This window comes from Vicugna pacos, chromosome 2 (genome assembly GCF_048564905.1).
Source record: "Vicugna pacos chromosome 2, VicPac4, whole genome shotgun sequence".
In the NCBI taxonomy this organism is placed as follows: Eukaryota; Metazoa; Chordata; class Mammalia; order Artiodactyla; family Camelidae; genus Vicugna; species Vicugna pacos.
In genome coordinates this window covers 123,141,153-123,163,711 of record NC_132988.1, presented here as the reverse complement: position 1 = coordinate 123,163,711, position 22,559 = coordinate 123,141,153, and positions in this window count along the sequence as shown.

The window sequence follows — 22,559 nt, the reverse complement described above, 5'->3', positions numbered from 1 at the left end:
GGATCATTTTTAAAGGCAATTAAACATCACAATTAACCATAACAGGCAATTGAACATCATGGTTAAGATGGCCCTGGGGTCCTGGGGCTAGAATCCCTGTGCCATCTTTACTGTGTGACCTTGAGGAATTAATTCACTTAACCTCTAAGCCACGGTTATAAGATCCAAGTTTAAGAAACTACAACTCATCAGTCCTTGCATTGTGTCCATCAAGTATTTACTGAACTGATTATGTGCCAGGCCCTGGGGAACAAGATGAACAAGGTCTCACCTCTGTAGCACTCTAATGTACAAGCAAGATCAGTGGAATCTAAACATTGTAAAATGACTATAACTCAATTAAAAAATGTTAAAAAAAAATCAGCAGAATCTAGATACAGTCTAAGTGGAATCTAACTCATCATAAAATAGCCCACAAGTAACCAGTAAACAATTCCAGTGAGAAATGATTTTAGTCACTGGTCTTCCAGAACAGTTGTAATGATGTCATCCAGCACATGGTAAAACTATGATTACAAAGAATATTTTGTGAATGCAATTGTTTACATTAAACTTCTAGTGACATAAGCACACATTCTAGAGCCTGAATTTATTTTTTAAAGATTTTATTTCCTTAATTGTGGCCAGTAATTTGTTTTTAACATAAACATTTCCTCTTGACTAAGTATCATACAGCGCTTTTATATTAGTAACATATATATGTATTCAACTTTCTTCTATAACTAAGGATATGGCCAGACCAGACCTCAGCCATAGTTCTAGACATAGTCTCCTTGTATATGCCCCATCCACAGTGCTACAGCTGAAAAAAAGACAAACACATGGAGCTGAACTGAACGTATACCCATCTAAGGGTATCCTTAAAATTGTTTGAATTTATTTATTTTTGATGAACTTACTGTGACTTTTTCTTAAGGGTGGTTTGTTTTCACTAAATTAACACTCAGCAAGTATGGAGTAGTCACTGAACAATGAATGCTCTCAGTGCTAAGAGCTAGAATTGCAGGGGGGACGAGTTTGAAGATTTCAAACAACTGGTTCATAATTAATAGAAGTTCTGCTCCAGTTAAATCACCAACAATACAAACAATAAAAAACTGATTGTCTCTTCTGCCTTTATGACAATGACGTAAAAATGATTTCCTCTCATTAGCAGAGCAGCCTGCCTGCTTTTTTCTTGCTTTGTAAAACTCCGCCAGGTTACAGCTATACAGGATTCTTTTCTACCTAGCAACTGATAAACAACAACAAGAAAACAGAAAAAAAAAAAAACTTTGCCATTGGCCAGATCTCTTTTTGGAAACAAGCATAAATTCACTACTCTTAATTTTAGCTACTGGAATTTGCATCTTAGCAGAGAGAGAAGAAAAAGAATGTAGCTTTTTTTTTTAAGCTCTTTTCTTCTTTTCATTGAAGTATAGTGGACTTACAATGTTAAATTAGTTTTATTATAACATAGTGACTCCAGATTCTTATAGATTGCACACCATATAAAGCTATCATTAAATTATGGACTATGTTTTCTGTGTTGTACATTATATCCCTGTGATTTTTTTGGTTAACTGGAAGAATGTAACTTCTTAGAGCACTTTAGCCTCTAACTTGGGTGAACTCTACAGTTCAGACAGTCCGTCTGTAAACAAGAAGAAAAAGGACTGAATGACGCATTTAACCCTGTCATTAAAAAGATCGCCTGCTACTGGCCTGGTTCACGTAGCTCATGATGGGAGCAGGGATGATGGTCGTGAAAAAGCAACACTTTGGTGGGATGTTTTGTTTAAGTCAGTGATGTGTGCTGAGTGGGAAAGCTTGCAGAGGACCCCTCAGGTGTGCCTCCCACTGTCCTGTGCAGCCCAGGCCCAGAATAAGAGGGAACCAGCACCAACGCATTAAGTCTGCTTTTCTAGATTTTTCTAAGTAGTTTCACTCACTATATCCATCCTCCCAACAACCCTATGTACGATTCACACCAGGGAATCAGCCACAGAGGAATTTAGTGACTTATCCAAGGTCATCATGAGTTTTCAACAAGTCCAGGAATCAAGGCCAGGTTTCCAGCCTCTAGTGGCTGATTCCTCTCACATGTTGGAAAATATTCTTTCCCTCACTCCATCTCTCACCCTCTTCTATTCTGAGACTGTGTTGACGCCCATGCTGAAAATAGAAACCCACACTGCTGCCAAAAGTTCCCCCCTTCCCTGCCCAGCAGAGGGAGAGGCAGAAGGTGACTGTGGCCCTTCAGGCTGATCTCCCCATGTCTGCTGCCCCCACCCCCCTTCAGGCTGCCAGGTTTAGCAAAACAATAATGTAAGACATCCAGTTGAATTTGCATTTCAGATACACGATAAGTAATTGTTTGGTGTAAGTATGGTCCATGCAAAATTTGGGACATACTTATACTAAACATTCATTTGTTCCTTATCTGAAATTTAAATTTAACTAAACATTCTAAATTGTATCTGACAACCCTGCACCCACTTATCTCCAATTCTAACCTTGTGCCAACACACAGGAACTCATCAGGGACAGGAAACTCATCCAGGATGCAGGGAACAACACACAGATGCTCAAGAAGGTTGCTTTCAACACAATTATGCAAAATGGTTCTCTAATCTGAACCCCAGGTAATTAGGCTCATAGGTATTTTATAACAAGCTTTTATTTTTAAAGCAACAATATTTATGGAGTTTTTTTCCCTAATTGCAAAAGTAAGATGTGTGCAACAATACCTCCCACTCTGCTTTTCTCCAATGTGACCAAGAGATGGTGTCTCTGTCTCTCCCCCCTTGAATATGGATGAGCTTGTGACTCCTACTCAGAAGTAGCAGGGGAAACCATAATACAACTTCCAAAGCCAAATCAGAAAAGGCAGTGGAGCGCCTGCCTTGCTCACTGTACTCTTCACACTTGGAGCCCTCAGCCGCCAGGTAAAAAGCCCAGCCACATGGAGAGGCCACATGTAGGTGCTCCAACAGACAGAGCAGCCTTCAGATCCTCCCAGCCCAGGGGTCAGGCATGCAAATGAAAGTCATTGGATAGTTCCAGCCCCCAGCTGTGGAGACACACTCCAGACTTCAAGTCCTCCCAGCTGAAGTGTGAGAAATGACGAAGCAGACAAGCTGCCCCTGCTCTGAGCTTTCCAAATTCTTGACCCACAGAACTTGTAAACATAGGAAAATGACTGCTGCTTTGTACCATAAATTGACTATGGTCTGTCATGCAGCGATAACAACTAAAATGGAAGACATGCTCATTGCAGAAAAATCAAAAAGACCTGTAATTCTACAGGCCAAGACAGTTGCTTCCAAATTTTGAGCTCTGTGCTTCCAATATTTTTCTGTGGCTATATGCACACTTTTTCTTCTTAAATAAACATAGCATGGGTCTGACTTTTTGGCTTCAATAATATCACTTGAAAAAGCTTTTTCCATCTCACTGAACAATGTTGTGTTTGCTAATAATCACTGTAATACCTATTACTGCATTTTTAGGTTGTTTCTCATTTTTTATTATTATAAATCCAGCTGCATGAACATCCCTATACATACACAGCTTTCCACTCATCTAATTTTGGCCTTCAGATATTCTTAGATGTAGAACTGTTAGGTCAAAAGGCTTGCAAATTTTTAAGGCTTTGAATACATACAAACTTTCTTCTAGAAACAGCTATTCTTATTAACAGATTATATCATTTTATGCTGCCAACAATAGTGTACAATTGCTCAATTATAACATGCTCGCCAGCAACAGATATTCTGATTATTCTAAAATTTTGCCAATTTTATGAACAAAAATGATCACATCATTATAATGTTACAGAGTAAAACTTGTTCATGTTTATTAGCCATTTGCATTTCTTTTTTGGCATGAACTGCTTTATGTCGTTTGCCCATTTTCCTGTTGGAAAATTTGTCTCTTAGTGATTTATTAAAGTTCTTTGGATATTAATTCCATAAATCCTCTGTCATACATGTACAAAAATGTTCTAGTTAGTCTTTTGTCTGCTGTTACTATGCATTTCAAAAATCAAATATTTTTGAAAGATAGAAGAGCATCTATGGAACTGAGTGTTTCTGCATGCTGGGCCACTCCCCGGAATGTCAGCTTATTGTCCCTAAAGGTGTTATTTGTTGATGTTTCTCGAGTTCAATGGGAGACACTAAACCCAAGAAGTGGAATTAAGCAAAAACAAACAAACAAATAAACAAACAAACAACAACAACAAAAAAACCACATATATTAAAACCAAGTATAGCATTCCAGTTGAAACAAAAAGGGAAGTGGATAAAAGCACAGGCCTTAACAATAAAAATTATAGTAGTGTAGCAATCTCCAATCTTTCCTCATTTTGCTTAGTACATAATATATGTTTTCTCACAAAATTCTCATAATTATCTTTTAGTATAAGGGTTATACTAAATAAATGTATAAACAGTACTTTAGAGATGTACTATTAATATTTCTAATTTAGAGTTGGGGTGGTGGATCTAGCTCAGTAGTAGAATGAGTTGGTTGGTTGGCTTGTGCAAGGTCCTGGGTTCAATCCCCAGTGCCTCTATTAAGGGGGAAAGTTTTCTTTAAATAAAAAATAAAAAATGTTTTCAAAAAATTAAAATAATAAAGTAAAATTGAGGAAGCAAGGCTTCGCAAGGGTCAAAGGACTGGTAAATGCTATACTTTGAGAACTGGCCTCATGCCTCAGCCTGAGTCTCAACACTGAACATTGCTGTCTTCCCTTGACTACTCTCTAACCTCCACAAGCTGCAACTTCCATCCTTGGTCCTTTGCAGATTAAAGGACATTATACATATATATGGTGTTTACCACAGGGCCTGGCACGTGACATGCCCTCAAAAAAAAGCTATCATAAAAGACAAGTGTTGACAATGATGTGGAGAAATTGGAACCCTTGTGCACTGTTGGTGGGAATGCAAAATGGTGCAGCCACTATGGAGAACAGTATGGAGGTTCCTCAAAAATTAAAATGGAATTACCATGTGGTCCAGCAATCCCATCTCTGGGTATTTATCTAAAAGCATTAAAATCAGGATCGTGGAGAAATGTCTGCACCCCCATATTCATTGCAACACTGTTTGCAGTGGCCAAGATAGGGAAACAATCTAAAAATGTCCACTGATGGATGAGTCAATAAAGGAAATGTGCTACAGACATACAATGGAATATTATTCAGCTTTTCAGAATAAAATAAAAACAAAGAAGAGAATGAAAAGAACAAATAAAACCATCTCCACTAGAGGACTCCTGTTAACTCACACACACACGCACACACACACACAACCATATGGGCATAAAACACACAGGCAAGTGGACGTGAGGTCATGCTGTATTTGCATCCTCTGTGTTTGACTTAATAGTGAAAAATAAGGATTTCTTAGGCAATTATTACTTGAAATACATCTGGGATGAGCTGGGTCAAATACCAGAGATTTGGAAACTAAGATTGGAAGAAATAGAGTAAGACAAAGTCAGGGCAAACCCCAAACACACATGTTAATAATTCCACAATTTTGCCTTGAGTTAAGGCTGTTTTGTGCTCTTTATGCATATAATTTGTGCCAATTTCTAAAGCAAAGTGCCCTATTTTACTTAATGAGTTCACAAAAAATATGAAAAAGGAAGGCTAGTTAAGAAACCAAACATATTTAATTAAGCAACCAAGGGTTGCAGATTCCAAGATAATAATTGAAGTTAAAATTTCTACATTACCAGAGAAACTCTCTTCCTGTACATAAGGCAGAGGGGCATTATTGTTAAATTCTAAATATAACTTCCTGCATCTCAGGGGCCAGACCTCTGCTGGGTGAGAAATGTTATAGCTCTTTGGGGAAAGGAAATGACTGTTGAGCCCCATACTAGGTTTATATTTTTGGATCTTAAATGCAAAAATGCATCTAAACTGGGTTCTGTCTTTTAACTAGAGGCATCTGTTTCTGCAATAACAGTTGTGTTCTTCCAGCAAATTCTTCTAATGATATGGATGTAGCAATTTAATTTAATTACCTAATTTACTTCATTCTTACTTTAATTATTTCTCTCTTGTCAAGTTTAGGGAATTGGTTGTTGCTTTGGCACAACTGCAGTGTGTGTTTCAATGAATTATTTAGGTGAAACTTTTATTTTGGGGTCACTTAGACAAATATGTATATAATTTAAAGTCTTTTGAGAAAGATCAAATTACCCTCTATAAAATTTTTACCTACTTGTAGCCACCCCAATAATGCATGGGAATACTTATGACATGACTGTAATTTGGCCAGCATACAGTGTGCTCCCATACACTGAGAATCATAATTTCTTTAAATATTTACCCAGTTGGATAAACGAAATGTGGAATCACCCTGTCATTTTAATTTACATTATTTGATCACATTGAAATGAGTCTTTTTATATGCTTGTTTTTGCTTGTATTTTTTCTTTTGCAAACAGTATGTTTACCAGTTTAGTTAGGGGTGGGGTTTACCCATGGTCATCTTTTCCTAAACAATTATATGAGGCTTTTAAATATTAAGTGTATTCACCTTTCTGTTCTTTGTTAGAAATATTTTTATCCAGTGACCAGAGCTTTGGGGTAGCATTAAATGAAAAATCAAAAACCAGGGTGATAATAAAATAGACACATTATTGACTTGAAGCCCCAATATCTCTACCAAAGTTTTATGAAACATCATGTGATTATATAAACCTTAGGTTTTAAAACAGTTTCATAGAGGTAATATGAACCCTCAGCAAAAAATCTGGCACTTATCTCCAAAGGAGAAAACTGAGTTTTGAGGTCCCCTGAGTTAACTTTTTCCTTCTGGTAATAGATTTTTTAAGATCTGAGTTTTCATGTGTGATAAAGAACCTTGTGCTTAAAAAGGCTGCGTCCTTTAAACAGTGTTTTGATTACATTTTTTAAGATTCCACTTTTTTAACTTTTTTTTTTACTTCTTTTTCATGGGAACCAAAAACCTAATGAAGTGTGTCTCCAGGTTGTGGAAGAGTGAAACAACATTAAGAAGCAACTTTCTTGAGAGCAGAGTGCCAGAATATTACAAGGTGAAATCCTGACTGATCACCTCTCCAAACAAAAGGAGACAGAAATAAGGAAATGAGTGCTGACGTCTTCTTCAGTCATTTTCAAACGTGTGTGTATGAATTTATATATTTACATATTAAAAAAAACCTGATACTATACATTACAGAAAGTATAGAGGGTTTTTAAAGCCTGTATTTGTATACTTTTTTTAGGGGGTTGCATTTCTGGTCCATTGGATAAAGTAATATTTTTAAGTCACATCCATTTGCCTGCAACAGTCAAGTAGTGACGTTCACAATGGCCTCATCCAAGGAGAGGCTTTTCATGTTTTCCAGAGGAATTGATGAACTTTCCATCATCTCAAAACTATTGCGACTAATGAAAGTCAGACATTCTAGTTTGGGGCACTGATTCCACTCCCTTGATAGATGAATAGAAAGGTTAGTTCATCACTTCCACTGACGGCAAGAAGGAAATGTATGGCCAGTTCAGAGACCGTGTCCTGGGCATCATTCTCCTACATGTGATGACAGTAACACTTTGCTCCCCGTGGTGTCCTATTTCAGTGCAAGGAGCTTCTGAAAACAGTGACAGACATGCCATAATCTATATGTAGTGATAACTTATTGGTTAGTATTTTATTTTTAGTAAAACAGTTCACTGTTTCCCCCTATTCACATCTATTACTGTTATAAACATTATGAAGGGTCATAAGTTATTGCAACAGCAAATAATCTAATGATTTTTAAAGAAGAGCTCTGTAAATTTTACCTTCTTTACCATTAGTGAAACAGAAGGCTTCTCTCATGTTAATATATTTGTCCTAGAGAAATAGCTTTGGTTTGGTATAAAAGGATAAGTCGTGGAGTCAGAAGCCCTGGGGAAAACCTTGCAGCTTGCTTGTATTTTTAACCTCTTTATTCCAGAACTGTCACAGCTAAATGAGTTAACTAATGTTTGTAGACATGCTTAGTACAATTAGAGTTATCACATATCAGTAGATGTAATTCTTATAACTCACTATAAAATTGTTAGAAAGGGAGAATATTTATGGAATATTATCAGGAAAAATTTTTTTAGGAAATTTGCTCTGTCCAAATATATACAGAGCTAAGGCTCTTACTGTGAGGGGAGCTGTATAGTTTAGAGATCAGATGTAATTTTTAAGTGTAGTCAGATTTATTAATCTTTTATTTTAAGCCTTGTGGGTTTGTTGTATTTCAGAGAAAGGCTTTTCTAATTCTGAGCTTCTTAAAAAATCTCTTGTGGTTTCCTTTTTACTTTCATGGATTCATTGTCTTCAGTTAAATTTTTCAACTTTGGGAGATTTCTGCTTGTATAGTTTGAGACGTGTATCCAACTTTGGTTTTTCCAGTTGGATGTCCGCTTATTGCAAGCTTTTCATTATATAGACATAGAGATTAGTCTTTCATTCCAGAGAAAATTGTGATGTGTCAGTTTATTAAGTACTAGCTAAAAGTCTCCTTTGTTTTACTTAGGTTTCTCACAGTCATGACAAATTGATAAAAACCAATTGTTGCAAGAAGAAATTGCCATGCTGAAATGAGAAAGAAAAACAAAAAAAATCAGAAATGAGAAAAGGAAAATAACTGTTTTGCGGACATGGAAATTATGAAGGAAAAAATAATGATCTCCAGAAGGCAATAAAATGGAATGAGGAAACATTTATAAAAACAATATTCCAATATAGTGGACAGCTTAATGGTCTGACAGCTGAGAACTCAATGCTAAACACTAAACTGGAGAAGGAAAAGCAAAGCAAAGATAGACTGGAAACAGAAGTTGAATCATACCGCTCTAGACTGACTACTGCCACCTACGGTCATGATCAAAGTTAGCAGAGAGCCCTGGAAATTGCCTTCCAGAGAGCAAGGGATGATTGCTTTCACTTACAGGACAAAATGATTTTTTTTCTTTCCTTTTTTTTTTTTTTTGGCCAACTTGCTTTATTTAGTAGAATTTTACATTATGTAAAACATAAATAAAAGCATATTTAAAATATTATAGTTCTATTTTCATTATTTAATGTCATTTATGTACACTATAATAATAGAGTTAGGAATTTGTATGTTTACATATCACTAATAAGCTCGTTTAATCCTTTAATTTTCTCTTTTTGCTATCACCTAATATATGTCTAGATCGCATAATTTAAAATTACATAGTAACTTTCAGTAGAGTACTGTTTTTTTAATCTCCATTCTTTTGGAAGTATTTGGCAGTTCTTTCAGCAAATTATACTACTTATTATACAATTAGTAATTGTTTAAACATAAAGAAAACTAATAATTTCAAAACCTACTAAAGCCTCCATATGCTTCTTTTTGCACATAGAATGCCAAAATAAAACTTATGACTGAGTACCATAAAAGCAAAACAGAGCCCTTAAGTCACATAAGAATCAAGTAAAATTTGTTTTCTACCAATGGATAACAAAGGCAATCAAATTTTGGTTTTGATTGGTTTTATTTTATACTAGGTTTTTATTTTATGTCACCAAACTCTAATTCAGGTATAATGTTACTTCATACTTTAAGATCTAATCTGAAAGATAATGTAGTGCTTTCTCAGCAACTTTCTAAAGCTGAAAGTCAATTCAAAAGCCTAGAAATTGAGCTCTATCACACTAGAGATGCTCTCAGAGAAAAGATTGTGGTGCTAGAATGTGTACAGAGAGGCCTGAGTCAAGCATTAGTGTCCAAAGAAGGAAACTGAATACTTATACCAAAGTGAACAAAGGAAAGTGAATAGATACACTGAAAAGCAGGAATCCTTTGAGGAGAGACAATCTCAATCACACAATGAAAACATTTTGCTTCAACAATTTTGCTCAATGGAGATTGCATGGGAATTTTTCAAAGATTATTTTATTTACTTATTTATTTATTTTAAGAATTTATCCTTTAGATTTATTCACAGATATAGGTAATGACAAGTTCACAAGGTTACATCCTGCAGCATTTTAACTTTTTTTATTGAGTCATAGTCAGTTTACAGTGTTGTGTCGATTTCCAGTGTAGAGCACAATTTTCCGGTTATACATGAACACACATATATTCATTCGGTTTGTTGTTGTTGTTGTTGTTGCTCTATTTATTTATTTAGCGAGTTAGTTAGTTAGATACATGTCCTTAACTCTTCTTCAGATGAAAATAAACATACTTTACAGGTCTTTTCCCTCTTTTAATTGAAACCATTCTTCCACCATCATCCTTTGAGTCTCAGTCAAGCCAGCTCCTCGTCTTCACAAGCATCCGGGCCTCACTCTGCTCTTGGTAGTGGGATTCCAGACAGATGTCTCCCAGTCTCCCCAAAACACTCTGTCTGTGGCCTGAGGGCTACTTCTCTTCTTGTTCAAGGAATGTCAGAAACATTTCAAGATTCAGTTAAAATTCTTTTGTTTTAAAAATCCTCCAGGGACCAGTTATTCTGTTTCGAACTTGTGTACTTAATTTCTTTCCTACTGGCCCCTTGGTTTGTTTGAACTTTGCCTCCGACCTGTTTCCTAGGGGCTGTGGAAGTTATTGATCATTCTGGCATGCCAAGCTGCTTTCTCTCATCTCACTAATGTGTCAACTTTCTGGCTCAAAAAATGAAACCAAAATAAAATACTGTTTTCTTCTCTTCTGTTAATTAATTTATTTCTCTTCAGATGGTATCACATCCAAAGCTTCTACATTATGGTTAATATCTTCCACATGAAAGAAATGATAGAGAAAAAAAGTGGAAAATAAAAAGGTAGTATGGTTTTAAAAAATTAAGTTTTAGAGACAAAGAGGAAAAGACAGGTAGAAAGAAGATGGAATCGCCTTAACACTTCCCTACAAAATGGCCTTAATAACAAATAGATCAAAGTAAGGCTAATAATAGCTACCCCAAAACAGAGGGGAAACAAAACCTAAACTCAGTATTATTTTCAAATGTAATCATTGTTATAATCAAGCCACAGTAGGATGGGAAATAAAATCCAGAATTCCTTTAAGCAATAAGTAGTATTTCCAATTAATACATGTATAAAAATAATGGAAATAGAAAATCTTTTTTTTTTTTGGCATATACCACTGTAATAACTTTGGCAGGAAAAAAACCACCAATGGATGCCAAAACTTGTAGCCAAAACTTCTGTATAATGGGAAAAAGGATGTTTGCACATGTTTATGTCTCCCCCCAAAATACTTTATAATTATAAATAGAAAAGCTAATTTTATAGTGAAGAAACCTACTGGATGTCATTTTAGTCAAGTTTTCATTTAACACGACCAATAATGAAACAAATCAATGTCACATACACCTCAATATAAGGCACTGAGGAAGGCACAGAGCCATTTCTCTGGTGTTTTTGCAAAAAAAAAAAAAGGCAATTTAAACATAAAACTGAGGAAAAGTCAGACAAACCCAAATGAGGGAAAATAGACAAAATGGCCTCTCTTCTTCCAAAGTGTCAAGTTCATGAAGGACAGGAGGGCTGGGAACTGCCCCAGATTGGAGGACACTGAGGACAGCTGATGACTAAACCCAGGGTGTGTCCTGGACCAGAGAAGGAACATTCATAGACTGAAGGGTGAAACTCGAATAAAGCCTCTAGGTTAGTTAGTGATGCCTTGTTACTGTTAATTTCCTGGGTCTTGATGACTGCACTATGACTTTATAAGGCATTAGTCTTTGGAGGAGCTGGGTAAAGGATATATGGACAATATTTGTAATATTTTACCCTTTTTGAAAGTCTAAAATTATTTCAAAGTAAAATGAAGGATTGGAATAATGGAGAGTACAGGTGACCTCTAATTAAGAATGAATGGTTAAAGATAAATTCAGGATCTCCAAATAAAACTTTCAGAAGTGGCCTCTTTCTTATTTTATTACTTACAAGGTAATAAAAGACTTGTCCAGTCAACAAAGAACAACTCTTCTGGTGTGTACTTAACTAAAGAAGGTTATATGGTTTATGGGGTGTCTCTGGAGCTGTAATGGTCTTGGATGACACTTGGTCAGCCTTCTATGTTTATTTTGAGGTTATTTTGTTTTCTGCATCTAACACCAAATTAGAAGTCTAAAATTTCATTTTCATCCCAGAAGGAATGGCACACTGATGTGCGACAACTCACCTGTCCTTTTAATCTCTTCCTAAACTAGAAATACACACAACATATACCCCGAACATCCAGTTGCTTGGTATCCAAACTGTATTATGAAAGATGTGACCCTAGATTTTTTTTCACTCAGACTAACTCAAGAGGAAGATAACAGGCTATTTGTACTCAAAAGGACATTAAATATTTTTAAACTTTGGTAATTACTTCCGGAACCTAAAATTTAAATTGTGAAAAATCCTACAATGTAGATACAACCAATAGCTTAGCTTTTTATAAGTCATCTGTATCTAGGAAAACTCTCCAGGGTATTTCTTACACCTGATGTTTAAAAATTTATTTATTTCCTTTTACAGTCTGAGCGCTGTGATTCAGACTTCATAAGAGTGAGCACAAGGACCCTGCTGAGCCCTCCCCCCCCGGAGGGCGGGTTTAGGATGGCACAGTTGTCTGGCCATCCCTCCAGCAGGATGGGGCTTCTGTATCCCGTGTCTCCTCTCTTGCATTTGAAGGCTTGTCATGCCAGTTTCAAAGTTTGATTGCTAAGAGCCCGACAGTTTCCCCTTTTGCAAAGATCGCATGCTCTGGGCGTCTAAGCCACCAGGTAAGAGAGCAGCTACCTGACGGGGAGACTGTGTGGAGAAGCCCTGAGAATGCGTGGGGAGGGACAGCACGCCCACTCAGCCAACCTTCATATTGTGCCCACCAGAGTCTCGGGCACGTGGAAAAAGCCTCCTCAGACTAGGGACTGGCTGCTGCCAGCTGAATGCCACTGCGTGACCCCAGTCAAACCCGGGAGCAGAAGCATCACTCAGCTGAGTCCTACCTAAAGTCCTGACCCATGGATCCTGAACACAGAGAGGATTATTGCTTTGAGATGGCTTAGCACGCAGCCATAGGGAACCAGAACATACGATGTAAGGAATGATCTTTGCTGGGCATGTTTAAGACTGCATTTTCTGAACTAGTCTCACCTCACCTTTAGAATCTGAATCTCAAATACAAGTCTCAATAGACCCAGTGTAAGACAGAGAAAGACAAACACTGTATGACAAATACTATATGATATCACTTACATGTGGAATCTAAAAAATAATAGAAATGAAACTATATACAAAACAGAAAGAGGCTCACATATAGAAAACAGATTTATGGTTACCAAAAAGGGGGATGCAAATTAGGCATATGGGATTAACAGACACAAACTACCGAACATAAAATGGATAAGCAATGAGAATTTACAGTGCAGCATGGGGAATTATACCCAATATCTTGTAATAACCCAGAATGAAATATAATCACTATGCTGTATGCCTGAAACTAACACAATATTGTAAATCAACTCTACTTCAGTTTTAAAAAAAGAAATCATAATTTCCAGACTCCTTTGAAGGTCTCTGCATGTGGTCAAGTGACAAAAATTTCCCCGGAGATAGAAATGGAAACATCGTTTGCACACTCGGGAAAATGTCCTTAAACCATCTCTTCTCCCTTCTCCGGGGAGAGTGTGGATGGGATTATTGGTGTCACAGCCTCGTCAGGAGCCCTGAAGAGGAGGACTTCACCCTCAAGGTGTGAGAACTTAGTGCTGCAAGGATCACGAAACTTGGCGAGTTCAAGAAGCTAGTGCAAGACGGGAAGCTGGGTGCCCCAGAGCGCTAAATGTGTCTTCAGATGAGCGGCTGCCCCAGCTGCGAATGGATGTCTGCGGAGAAGGCACAGGCAATATCCCCGAGCTGAGAGCATCACCCGGCCCCGAATCCTCCTTTCTTTCCTCTGTTTTGTTTTCATTTCCCCCTTCCCCCCTGCTTCCCCTCCCCACTTCTTTCCTCCCCACTCCCTTCCGCGAGGACTGGCTGTTGACCTTGCTCAGGCCTGGGTGCGGATGCGGGAGGGACCGCAGCCCCGCAGTGGCCCAGTGGTGGCCCTCTGGAGAGGCTGCCTTGCGTTCTGTGAAAGGGCGGCCGCAGGCTCCACAGCCCAGCCACACGGTTCTCGCCATCACTGATGGAGACGAAGGAGAAAGATAGTGTCCTTTTCCTGTGATTGTTAGCTGAGACCACCGCCCAGGGACATAAGAGGAGCTCCGCAGGCGAGGGTGGACTCCGAAGGAAAGCCAGCCCCCAGCTGTCGCGGGCAGCTCGCACCTGTGACAAGGAGAAGCCGAGGGACAGCTGGCCCAGGCTGCAGTTTGAGGTGACTGTTGAAAAAAGCATTCAGATGCTGGATGGGGTGTCCGTGCCCATCCTGCCTTTGTGAATGGACTGCGCTCTTCCTCAGCCTTCCTGCCCCCAAGGGTGTTATTCAAAGCCAGAACCGCCTGAGGTGGGGGTGAGTGGGTTGTGCTACCTGTCAGCTTAACCGGAAGAGACAAAAGTTGAGGGTCCCCCCCACCCTGCCATTTTCAGGGAGTCAAACAGAAACTTTAAAGAGGACGATCTCTGTCCTCAAGAGATTCGGGGAAGCACCTCTAAAGAGGTGGGGATGAGGCCCCCCTTCCTGATAACAAAGCTTCCTACTCCGCTGCGTCCTTCTCGGGCAGCAAAGGAGAGGGATCCTAAGCTTTTAGGTCACCCAGCGAACGGCTCCATAAAGTTCTCTGTCACCAAATTCTGTTCGGGACTGTGGAAGGACAGTCTCATTTGCTCCTAGCAATGGAGAAGCAGGGCCTGCTGCCGCTGCTGCCACCAGTTTGAGACCCTTGATTTCCTGGCAGCTGCGACCCATCATTGGTCATTTCTCTCTGCACCAGCCAACCCCTGGTACCAGGTGTTTCGAGTGCTTTGGAAGTTAGGAGTGTTCAGGGACACACAGCAGAGACTAGCACGTGGGCTCTGTAGGTGAACTTTTTGGGTTCTGTTCTTAGTTCTTCACAGATGTGTTAACTTAGCAGGTGGCTTAACCTCTGTGTCTATTTCTTTATCCCTGCTTGGTGGGGGCGGATAAATGATAGTCTCTGACTCTCAGGTTTGTTCTGAGGAGTAAATGAGCCAATCTATGAAAGATTTAGCAGTTCCTGGCACGTAGTAAACAATGGTCACTCAAACATTAGTAACCTTAGGAGCTTGGTTATTGAGACAAGAGTCGTTACAGCAAAAAGTCATGGTGTAACACTTCTATGTATAATTCCATTTTAGATTACTTTCAATGCTTAATTTTAGAGACATTAAGGTATGGCTGTACTTTAAAAAGTTAGGTTTATTTCTGAAAGTTTTTAATGTCTTTCTATGAAGTCAGCGGAAGGGGGAGCATTTCAAAGCAATGAAATTACCTGGGTAGTAAACAGGACAAAAATATTAGTGTTTCCCTTATGCTAAGCACCTTCTACTTCACTCTTAAGATCGGCATTACGGTGAAGAAGAATTTGCATTGCCTGGCTCTAAAATCAATTGTAAGGAATGGTCATCTAAGAGGTTTGTAGTTAGTTCTGCTTTTGCAGTGTCTAGTTTTAACTTTTTCTCATTCTAGGCTTTTGGTTACTCCCCTTCCACCCTATCCCTGAATTTTATTTTCTGAAAGAGTCTGCATTTCAAGCTGCTAGGGCAGAGAGTGTGATTACAGAAGGAAGGGCTCCTCACCCAGGTACCTTGCTCTCTAGCTGTCATTAGGAAAGCCATTCAGAGTCAGGATCTAACACGAGGAGCCCATGCTCACTCTGCAGCCAAATCATAAAGCTTAAATCAAAAGTAGCTATATTTAGGCAGACCCTAAATCTGAATGCCTAAACTTACAAAGCCAGCATTCTTTAGAGGTCCTAAAACTTGCATTACCTTTCCATTTAATTATGATTTTTAAAAGCTATTATATGAGGAATAAACCTATTAAAATGAGAGAGTATGTTTTCATTAGGTCTTCGTTAAGCCTTCAGTAAAAAAATAATGGGATGCAGAGTAACCAGTAAAATATATACAGTACTTTTAATGAGTCTTATTCTGTATACTGTAAATATTTACGTACTTTTAAGTCCAGAGAAGTAGTAACTAACTTTCAGTTTATAGTTTATTTTTCAATGTTAACACACAGTATTTGGGATACAGCAGAATTCTGTGTCTTGCAAAATCTTGAACTGTGTTTGTGTGTTTTTGACATAGCTCATCAGAATAGTCACTAGCCCTGAAAGCAGCTTTCAGATGTATAATGGTGTCAACAACGAGTGTGTCTAATGGCAGCAGGCAGCAGAAAGCTAAAAGAGAGTCTGGGATCCTGTATCCATGAAAGGAGTTGGTAAATTTTAGCCCCATCCTGCTTTTGTAAATAGAGATGCATTGGGACACCCCTGTGCCCATTCTTTACCGTATTGCCTGTGGCTGCTGCCACAGCTACAAAACTGAGTGGCTGTAACACAGACTGTGTGGCCCCATAGAGTAAAAAATATTTACCATATGATCCTTTAGGGAAAAGTTTGCCAGCCCCTGCCATGGGAACTCGAAGTCCCTTCCTTAAAAATACACTTATGATCTCTTCATTATTTCTTAGCCCAATGGTTCCCAAACTGTCTTCTGCAGAATATTAATATTGTCTAAGTTAATAAGTGTGGGAAAAAGATCCATGCTAACAGTAATTTTTCCTTTGTAATTTATTTTAAAATAAAAGTTTAAGACTACCAAACTCATTGCTATGGCTTTTATTTTTATGTGATAACCTACCTTTAAGAAAAGGTGTCCCATGCCTGAGAGCACCAGGACATCGAGTGAGAGATCACCTGATACATGACCATGCGATGCTCCACCTGTGCCTTTATGCCCAGGCAGCACTTAACAGTCACTGATGAGATGCTTGGCATCATCTCTTTGATGATGGCTCATCTTCTGTGTCCTGTCTTATAATTTCAACACATTTGTGATACTTAATGTTTATTCTAAATTAGCCATGTTTTGTACCACAAACACATTGCCTGTGGATCTGTTGCTGAAACAAGGAAGACTTAAACAAGTAGTAGAATCTTTTTTGTTATCAAATTGTGTCTGAATCAAGTGATCACAAGGTAGGAATATTACAAAGTAAAGATGAGCACTTGCAGCCTTTCGTTTCTAGAAATTCAGGAAGTGAGCTTTCCAGGGTCAAGTTTATGTCCAATTCCAACAAAATAACAACATTTAGTAAGAAACCACTAAGAAGAAAACATGAGGAAAGTTATTTGTTTTTTGGATTTACTTCCTTTGGAAATAGATTTGCACCTCATGCTCAGTGTGTGTTATGTAAGAAAATTTTATTGAAAAGCTCTTTGGCCCCTAGTAAGTTTTGAAGACATTTGGAAATGAAACATGCTGCATATAAAGACAAAGACATTATCTTTTTCAAGCAACATCTTGATTCACCTGAAAACAATAAACCCCCAGCACCTAAAATTGTCAACACAGATCATGGAAGCGCTAGAGAAGCATCATGCAGTATAAGTTACCACGCAGCCCTGAGTGGAGGCTCATACATCAGAGAATTGCTCACCAAGCCTTGTGCAAAAGACGTCGTGATGCGGATGTGTGACGAACAGTATAGTAAAGACAAATAGACGCAGTGCAGCTGTCAGTACGGCTGCTGGTCGAATTGAGGCTCTAGCTGCTGCCACTGAAGAAGGGCCTGTTTGTAGATGGGAAACTTGTGGCAGGTTCTCACTGCAGCTGCCAGATCCAGCCGACGTCTCAGGACTCGCTGTGCTGCTCGTGTTTGCTTGTTGCAGGTTTAACAAGTCCACTGAGGACGACCTGCTCTTATGTGAATCTTTGCAGAGAATGCCACTGGTGAGGACATTTTCAACTGCATCCACAGCTTTATGCAAAACTGTGAAATTGAATGGGGAAAATGTGCTGGTGTTTGTAGTGATGCTTCGGGGGGGGTGGACGGGAAAATTGCTGGGGCTGTCACCTGGATAAAATATGTGGCTCCCGAAAGCACCAGGAGTCACTGCCTATTACGTAGACATGCACTTGCAGTTAAAATAATGCCTGCATCTCTGGAAAACATGCTCGATCAGGCAGTCCAAGTCATCAATTATATTGAAGCTTGGCCACATCAGCCCAGACTACTAAAAATTTTATGTGAAAAATTGGGTGCCCAGCACACAGCACTTCTAAATACGGAGGTGAGGCGGCTTTCCCGACGTAAAGATCTTGTAAGACTTTTTGAGCTTCGTCGTGAACGATTGGTTTTCATGGATTCTGCTTTTTGAAGATCTGATTGTTTAACAAATTCACCGTGGCTGCTAAGACTTGTATATCTTGCAGATATTTTTACTAAATTAAATGAGGTTAATCTGTCAATGCAAGGGGAAAATGTGACAGTTTTTACAGTACTTGATAAAATGTCATCAAACGAAAACTTTGTTTCCTACACTCAGTGACTTGACTGAAATTAGTCCTATGGTTGATGGAGATACTTTCAGGGCCGATGTGCAGCACCACAGGGGTTTCAAATCTGTTAATATTTTCCTGTAACAAAGGGTAATAATGCTTGGGTTAGAAATTTATTTACAGTAACATCCCAACCTCATTAGTGTCATGGGACTATGAGCCTGATTGATTTAACATCTGATTCCCAGGTGAAGCAAAATTTCACTGAACTTTCATGAAATGATTTTTGGAGCAGCCTGAGTCAGGAGTAGACAAGCGTTGCAAGGCATGCAGGTTGTGTACTGCTTCGTTTACTACCATGCACCTGTGTGAAGCAGGATTTTCCTATTATGCTAAAAAAAAAAAAAACTAGGTGTGGATATGACTTAGCAACACCACACCTAACATTAAGCAGATATGTGATAAAAAGACACAAAAGCACTGTTCTCATTAAAATTGGAGGGTTCTGCGTGCCTCTTGATAACCAAATATAAGATGCAAATTTAAAATGATTTACTTCAAAAAAAGGAAACTAATGCATTTATTTTTCATGAGTGAAAGCATATGATGTGGTATTACTTTGCAGGTTTTGGTATCTGAGGCTGACTCACCAACGCGGTGGGTAATTCAGTAAAGCAGGAACATGGGGAGGCAATCATTTATTTCAAAGAACATTAAGGTAGAAACATCACATGACTGGGCTTCAAGATGCTCACATTCACTTGTCACAGCAGGGAATCCTTCATGTGTCCACTTCCATCATTAGCCAAGATCCAGGAGGTTCATGATGCACCCCAGTGTATGTGTGTCACTTCTCAGCCATTTAACTTGCCTAATTGTCATATTTTCTATTCAAAAAGTAAATAAATTTCAGTACATAAAAATGAAGAGGAGCATAACAAATGTTAATATGTCCAACCTGACCAAAGAAACAAAAAGTACAAATGGAATAAACACACTGTGTGTACCTCTTCCCAACTGCCAGCTTATGTCACCTGGTGGCCCCACACGGAGCATCTCCTACAAGGCACTCTACTGGGAGGGTGTGTGTGTGTGTGTACGCACGTTTGTCAGTGTGGGGTGGCACGTAGACCAGAGGTCCAGCAGTCATTCAGAAAGCACACAGCTGACCCAGGCAGGGGCCAAGCTTCAAACCTTCCCGGCTCAGCCTGTGCCCAGGGAGGTCTGCAGCTCACACTGGCTAGGGGAGGCTGGGTCACACGTGTCCCTTCATCCCCAGCCCAGCTGAAAGCCAGAAAGAGGCCCAGGTCAGCCCGTGGCCCATTTTCAGCCCTGCCCCACCCTGGCCTGTCCAAATGCCACAGGGCCATAACACACATCTGGCCGGCAAGCGTTCCTTGGGCTAGAGCATCTATCCCCTCTTCTCCGCGTTCACCCCCTGCCTGGTGCCCCTCTATAGCTGCCCTCCCGCTCCCCCGGCCTCTCAGCATCATCTCCCCTCCTCCTCCCCGTAGTGTCTCAGCGTTTTCCTGCCCAAATTTGGTGAGATGGGGCCATTTCTCTCAAGGGTCGTTTTAAATGTTCAGGTTTTTAAATTTTTATTTTATTGAAGTATAGTCAGTTTACATTGTGTCAATTTCTGATGTACAGCACAATGCTTCAGTCATACATGAACATACATATATTCATTTTCATGTCCTTTCTCACCATGAGCTACTACAAGATACTATGGTTCCCTGTGCTGTGTAGTATAAACTTGTTGCTCTATTTTATATTTACCAGTCACTATCGGCAAATCTCGAACTTCCAGTGTATCCCTTCCCACCCTGTTCCCCTCTGGTAACCATGAGTTTGTTTTCTATGTCTGTTTAATTTTAGATTCCACATGAATGTTGTCATATGGTGTTTTTCTTTCTTTCTGGCTTACTTCACTTAGAATGATGTTTTCCAGGGCCATCCATGTTGCTGCAAATGGTATATTATTTTTTATGGCTGAGTAGTTTTCCATTGTATACATATGACACGGCTTCTGTATCCAGTCATCTGTTGGTGGACATTTAAGCTGTCTCCATGTCTTGGCTATTGTAAATAGTGCTATGAACATTGGGGTGAAGGTGTCTTTCTGTATTAAGGCTCCCTTTGGATATATGCCCAGGAGTGGGATTATTGCATCATATAGTAAGTGTATTTTTAGTTTTTTGAGGAATCTCCATACCATTTTCCATAATTGCTGTACCAAACTACATTCCCACCAACAGTGTACAAGGGTTCACTGTTTTCCACACCCTCTCCAGCATTTACCATTTGAATATTCATGTTTTAATTATTTTATTGCAGAAGCAACATGTAGGATAATGAAAAAGTGGCATCCTGGCGGCTGGGGGATGTGCCTGTGTGTGTGTCCCCGTGCATGTGTGTATGTTCCTGTATGTGTGTACATGTCCCTGTGTGTGCATGTGTGCCCTCCATGTGCCTGCATGGGGGTGGGGAGTGGGGCTGGAGCCTGTGTGTGTGACTGAGTGACATCTCAGGCACGTGGGCCTGGAGGGGTGTGAGAGGCCGTGATGCTGGGCTGCAAGGCTGTGACCTGACCAAGGCCACACAGCCCGTCTTGGGGCTCAGGGCCCCACCCTTGCTTCCAGGCCTGTCACCAATCAGCTGGGGTGTTCTCTGCCGTGACACAGGACTTGGAGTCCTGACCCTGAGGGCCCCACAACTTCGCTCAGGAGGGGTCTCTGGGGCAGGAGGAGGAGGCTGGGCTTGGCATGGGGAGGGGGAAGCAGGGAATCCAAGGGGGTGAGCACGGCTCTGGAGTTTGGGGGTGACCAGCAGCAGCGAGGTGAGGGGAGTAGGAAGGGCCTACTCACCAGGACTGAGTTTGTCACCCCAGCCAGGGGAGTCGCTTTTCTGCACAAGGGCCAATTTAGAAAAATGTGGAAAACCAAGTTTCAGGCTCCATGGTAGGTAAGTCCCATTCCAGACGGAAATAGCAGGATGTGACCCCATAAAAAGTGGTGAGCGCACGTGAGCCATCGCCCCGCCCAGAAAGGAATTCCCCCGAGAGCCAGAACTCATCCCACACCCACCCAGGGGCCTGGGAGTCCTGGAGCGATGGCCCTGCTGAGGTCCCACTACCCAGGAAGATGGGGAGAAGGGCCGCTGGTCATACAGTCGAGGATCAAGGAGGGGAAGAGACCTGCCCAGGTCACCCAGCACAGGAGGGCAGTCGGGTGGGACCCAGGGCTTCGGGCTTGTCACAGGCCCCCTTCTTAGGACAGGGGCATAGGCCTGCCTGGAAAGAAGCATCGGGAAAGTGAATAACCCTGCAGACAGGGCCAAGTTGGCTGGCTGGCCGAGCCTCAGTTTCCCTTCTGTGGAACAGGGGATGGGACGGCGCCTGCTCACAGGGTCTCTGTGAAGCTAGAGATGGTGCTGCTGTGGTGCTGGGGAGAGCCCTCCTGGTCTTCCTTACCTGGGAAGTGGCCGGAGGGCCCTGGGCGCGGCTCTTAGCCCCATCCTGAGGGCCGATGGTGCCTGTCTAGCTGGGCAGGCTGCTGGTCCCTGCGGCCCTGACAGTGGCAGCTACACGGCTTGGTGAAGGATGGGACAACTCCCCTTCCCAGTCACCCTGGCCCATCGTCCCCCACCACGCACCCTGGGCTGGCTCCCTCTTTCCTTCCTGCCTCCTCTTGTCTCTGCTTCCCACTACCCGGTGTCCCTCTCTTGTCACCTCCTGTCCCTCTCTAGGACTTGACCCCCACCCTTCTCTCACTCACACGCTGTCTCTCCCTGCGTGTGTCTTTCTCTGCCTCTCCCCCCAGACCCTCAGGCCCTGAGCTCAGGTCTAGCCCTGTCCAGGGCCACAGGGCCACAGGGCCACATCTCTCCCAGCCCTCCCACCCTCACAGTGAAGTTCCAGCCCCAGCCCTGCTCACAGTGGAGGAGCCTGGTTACGGAGCTGCTCCTGCTGGCATTTACTGCTGCATCGCTGTTCCCCCCACCTCCCGTGCAGTGCAACAGTCTCACCTTGACCTGTTTGTGGCCCAGCCTGGACCCCAGAGCTGCTGCAGGGCTGGATGCCTCCCCCACCTGGAAGGAGGGCCCCGTGGGCTCCAGGGACAG